Here is a 5,692-nt window from a genome sequence, read left to right as displayed (position 1 = left end):
TTGGAGCTTAACCAACATATCATGGGTTATAGAACATCTCTCCCAATCACCTTTTTCGGAGCCGTGCGGACGAGAGGAAAAACTGGGGACGCTAGCCATGTTGAATGGTTTCTCCTGGAAAGACTCTAAGGATTTTCCGTTGGGTGTGGAATGGATCTGAGATCCAATTCCTTTAAATAGAGGCCTTTCTTACGTGGCCGAGGGGTTATGTGCAAAAAATACCCCGACCTCTCGTATTTGTTCGACACGTGGAAGCAGAAGGTGTGAAGGCATGGAAGCCGATGGGTGTGACATTAAATGGGAGGCCGAATACAACTCTTTAAGTCAGGTACTTTGGAGTGATCGGTGTCGGATGTGGGGTTCCAGCAAACCCTTAAGGTTCGAACACTGGGAGCGTGCGAAGTCTTGTCCCCCCACCGATCTACGCCCCAGCTCACTAAGATCTCGCGGACGAACTCGACGAACTCGCAACACAAAAAGACACAAGATTTATACTAGTTCGGGCCACCATTGTGGTGTAATACCCTACTCCAGTGTGGTGGTGGTGGATTGCCTCTTGGGCTCATGATGAACAATACAAGGGGAAGAACAGCCTCCTGAGGGCGAGGTGTTCTCGTGCTTGGCTAACATGTGTGGGTGGGCATGATCTTGATGATCCGTCCCTGCCTATGGTGGTGGCTAGTCCTATTTATAGCGGCCCTGGTCCTCTTCCCAAATATTGAGCTGGAAGGAAGCCAACAACGGTGGGAAAATTTGAAGGGGGACAACTAGTACAAGCTATCCTACCAAAAGTGGTCTCCGCCTGCGAAAGGCTCTGGTGGTGACGCCGTCCTGGGATCCACAATGACCTCCGTCTTGCCGTCCTTCTAGTCTTGGTCTTGTTGCACCGATATGGCAACCCTTGCCTGATGCCTCGATACTCCTCGCCTGCGCTGGCCTCCTTAGCACCAAAGAGGAAACAAGGACGCTGTGCGCGCCTGGCACCCGCCTGGTGTCAATCGTCATGGCTCATGTCATGAGAGCCTCGTGAGGTTTGCCTCGCCTTGTTATCTCCGCCCCTCGTGAGCCTGCCCGACTAGGCCTCTCCAGAGGAGGTCTTGTGTCGTCCGCCTCACCTGGCTTGGCCCCTCGCGGGGTCTTGGATTCCTTGTTGATGAAGATGGGCCATACGGCCTGCTGGCTTAGGCACGCCTCGGGCCGCAAGCAGGCAAGTCTGGGGACCCCCGTTCCCAGAATGCCGACTGTAGCCCCCGGGCCCAAGGTCCGCTCGGGCTTGGCTTCACGGCGAGGCCAAGGGTCAAGTATGGAGCACCGCGTGCCCCCAAAAGCCTACGGCCTCGGTTGACGTGTGGCGGTTGATTGGACATGGGCGTCTCCACTTCCCCATGCTGTCTCGGCAATTTGCACGACTTGACAAGTCGCTGTGACATGCAAGGACAACCATCATTACCTGCAATCGTGAGAGGTGCTGGTTGGCCTTCTATTGCTATAAATGGGGAGGGGGGCTGAGCCCCCGTTGCCCATCTCTTCCTTGCTCGCTTGCTTCTTCCTCCTCGCTCCACTTCTAACATCAATGGCACATATCAGAAGGTTCTCCGCCGAAGAAATGGTGAAGGCCCCCCGAGATGACCCGGAGCTACTTCCGCCGAAGAAAAGGGCAATCCACCGCCGTGACAAAGCGGCGATGCAGGTGGTGACGAGGCCTTGGTGCGGGTGGCCTCCCCCAGGGTATCCGCTACACTTGTATGTCCCAGCTGAGGACTCTGGAAGGAGGAGCGACGAGCAGGGCCGCCCGCGCCGCGCCCAGGGTCGCCGTGCCGCGGCGACGCGCGCCGTCACCCCTGGAATCCACGCCGTGGACACCTCGCGCGAGCTGGTGCTGTGGGTGCCGATGCCCCCAAGCTCTTGGATCCGCTTCCCGCGGTTCTTCTCTGACGTGATGCCGCCGAGGGGGCCTCTCGAGCTCTGGTTGCAGCACGTCGACTGTGGTGCTCCGGCGACTGGAGCAGTGATTGAAGCGGTCCCCACCGGTAAGATCTTCATGACTCATGGCTGGGGCGAGATCGCGCGGGCCTGCCGCGCGAGGGGTGCCCTCGTGATCCACCTTGAGTACGACGGCGTCTCCACGCTCTTCTTCAAGGTCTTCGATGCCGAGGGCCGCCGCCTGGAGTGCTGCTCCAGAGAGGAGCGTGAGGCTGACATGCGCTCCGCTCGCGGCCACTCCAGCAGCAGCAGCCCTTGGCAGTCCAGCAGCTCTCCTAAGCTCTACAAGACTCCGGAGACAAGCGACGACAGCTACGTGCCCCCGAGCTCTCGCCGCGTTCGGAGCAGCGCCACCGCATCTGGCCGTCGCCACCGCTGATCAGGATGGGGTTGGCGCCGGCCTCCCGTGGCCCACTGTTGATGATGGCGTCTGCCACAGGAGGGTGTAGATAGGGTCCTTCTTAGTCTTAGCTTTCATTCCCTGCAAAGAATCATGAAGCGCCCCGTGGGGGCATATAATGGGCTGTAATGTCCTTTGTGCTTATTTTCCCTGTTATGAAGATTTGGTGAACGCGCGTCCCGTTAAGGCTCGGTCCCCCCTTTCTTTCCTCGAGATGGCTTGTTGCTCTACGCCGACAGGTCCTGGTCCCCAGGCAAGCTACAGCCGTCGCTGGTATGCCAGGTTGCGTGCCGTGGTCAAGGCCAGGAGGTGTGCGGCCCAAGGTCCAGTAAGAGCCCCTGAGGCGCGATGCTCAGGAGGTCCCCCTTAGCGCTCAAGCAGCCACGGTAAGGGAAGAAAGGGAGTTGACGTGGCCGCAACAGGGTTGCGGCAAGGCGTGGGTGACCACAAGGCTCAGACATTTAGCCGATCCGAGGGTGAGACTTATCTTGTGAACTTTGTGGCGATTCCTGATGTTGTGCTAGGGCTGCACGCCAACTTGTGCGGCATAGCTAGGCTGGCCCACACGGGTTTCCCTCCTTCCATGCTCTCCTTAGTGCTCTGCGTCCTCAGGTCCCGGCCCTCGAGTGAGCTCAGCCGCCGCTGGTATGCCAGGTCGTGATGCCGTGGTCAAGGCCAGGGAGTGAGGGCTAGAGAGCCAGTAAGAGCTCCTTAGTCGTGATGCTCAGGAGCCCCCCTTTTAATGCACAAGCGAAGTGCACGAGAGAAAAGGAGACTTGCGGTGCCACCTGCTATCCTCCCCATAGGGTCCCTATGAACATGCACAAGAAGAACATGGTTTGTCGTTATAGTCGCCTGCTTGCCGCTAGTTGGTTCGTATGAAGTGAAGGCGCTGAGGGCCTGGTGAGGTGACGTGCACAGGGCGTGCCACGAGCCAGAGCTCGACCGCTCAGATTTGTTGACGTGGCAGGGACGGACCCATGCACCAGCACCGTGCTTGTGAGGAGGCCCCATGGGAGGCGAAGATCGAGCAGGTGATAATCATATGCAGGTTAAGCTGGGAAGGCAAATCAGCTTGGGTAAATGCAGGAAGATACATGCCACTGGGTCCGGCCCAAGCGGCTTCGGGATGATGCAGCCCGAGGGGCGCCCCCAGCAAAGTAAGCTAAAGACATGAGCAAAAGGGATACATGCCGCAGGGACGGACCCACGCGGCCTGGGAGTAATGCAGCCCGAGGGCCGCTCCCACCTTAAACAAGCTTGGAATATGTCACCTGGTTCTGTAGGTGAAGCAGAGTTGGTGGAGCTGAAGGCGTGCGTCGAAGAAATGACTCCTCATGAGCCACCGGGGCCCTGAGCCTCAGGAGGCTCTGGGGTTCAGGAGGCTCCCTGAAGACCGTCTCTGTTTCCTCCAGGACGGCACGGTACCTTGCCTCTTGAGCCGCCAGGTTACGCTGCATGTTGCGGATACAACTTTCCATATTTGTAACTCCGACTATTACCTTTTTCGGAGATGCGATATGAGTTTCCCTTCGTCATTGGGTTTTGTCTTTGTTTTGCTTTTGGTCATGTCATGCATTTCATATCATGTCATCATGTGCATCACATTTGCATACGTGTTTGACTCATGCATCCGAGCATTTTCCCCGTTGTCCATTTTGCAATCTAGCACTCCTACGTCCTCTGGCGCCCCTTTTGTCTCTTTTCGTGAGAGGGTACTAAACATTCTCAAAATTGTCCGAGATTTTCCAGGCGGCCTTGGTACACCACCGGTAGACCACCTGTCAAGTTTCAAGCCATTTGGAGTCCGTTTGATACTCCAACGGTTATCCGGGTAACCATAAAGACCTCCTGTGTGTTGCAGCCCGACACCCCTCTAAAGTTGCCCAATAACCCTCCCAAACCCCTTCCATGTCCTCCGCCTCCGGATCATGATCCCGTGGCCGAAAACTACACCTCATTTGGACACTCCAACGTCCTCCTACCTATAAATATGTGTCTCCCTTCAAAAATTCGCGTAGATGAAACCCTAGAGTCTTCCTTCTCGTGCCGCCGGACATATCCGTCCGCGCCGGATATGTCCGTCGTGCCCGGCCACCTTACTCCAGCCAATCCGAAGCTGCCACGTCACTGCGCCGCCGCTTCCCTCCACTCGCGTCGCGCCACGTCACTGCCGCCAGCACCCCACTTCAACGCGCCATCCCGGGGCGCAGATCCGGCCCGCCCCGGGCCAAACCGGGCCGCGCCGGGCCCACCCTCTGCCGCCGCTCGCCCGCGCACTCCTCCTCTGCCTCATACCTTGCAGGTGCTTCACCGGAGCTGCTCCGACCTCGCCGGACTTTTCCTCGGCTTTCGCGTCGCCACCGTCCGCACCTCGCCACCGCGCCTCCACATCGTGCTCGACCTCCAGCGAGCTCGCCGGAGCACGGGGACCGCGACGCCGCCCGCTCCGCTCCTCCATCTCCCCCGATGGCCGCCCGGCTTCCACCGGTCAGATCCGGGCTGGGGATGGCCGGATCCGCCATCTCCTTTCCTCACCGGCGTCTTCCACGACCTCCTCCACAGCCGCACCTCGCCGGTGAAGGCCCCCTCGCCGGAGTTGACCTCGGTTCGCGTGCCATCGACGAACCCTAGATCTGGCCCTGAGGGTATAATTTCTGTCCAAGTCCTTTTGTGTAACTTTTTCATGCTATGTTCATCCTGCCATAACTTCTCATTTGTAACTCCGTTTCGTCCGTGTGATATGTCAAAATGTTCATCATGATGTGCACTTCATTTTGTTCCATTGTGGCATGCATGTTTGAGTCCATCTTGATGTCCAAATCACTGATGCAAGAGTGCTAAAAATTGTTATGTGTTGTTACTTAGCAGATTATGAGGATTTGCCATTTTTGTCACTTTTGTTTTGTGCTTCATATGGGCATGAGCTCTACATGTGTTTTGGTCTATGCCATGCTATCTTACAGGGGTGCTTGCCATCTATTTTCGTGATCAATGTGGTGAATAGCACAAGCATGCAAACTAGTCTTCGTGATATTGCCGTTTTCAGGGACTTAGAATTTTACTAGGTCCTTTTCCTGCTGTTATTTTTATGCCATGTAACCATGATGCTACAGTGAGATCCATGCTTGTTTTGAGTTTCTTCAGTAAGGATGATTTGGACATATGGTTGTGCTCTATCCATCCATGCACCTTTTTGCATTTATGTAGTGCCCTACCATGACTTCATCTTGCTGTACTTTTGCTATAAAATGCTCCTAGCAGATTGTTTACATATTAATCAATTTTTCCATGGATGTTGTAGTTGAC

The sequence above is a fragment of the Triticum dicoccoides genome, chromosome 7A, assembly GCF_002162155.2.
Source record: "Triticum dicoccoides isolate Atlit2015 ecotype Zavitan chromosome 7A, WEW_v2.0, whole genome shotgun sequence".
NCBI lineage: Eukaryota > Viridiplantae > Streptophyta > Magnoliopsida > Poales > Poaceae > Triticum > Triticum dicoccoides.
This window is presented reverse-complemented; position numbering follows the sequence as displayed.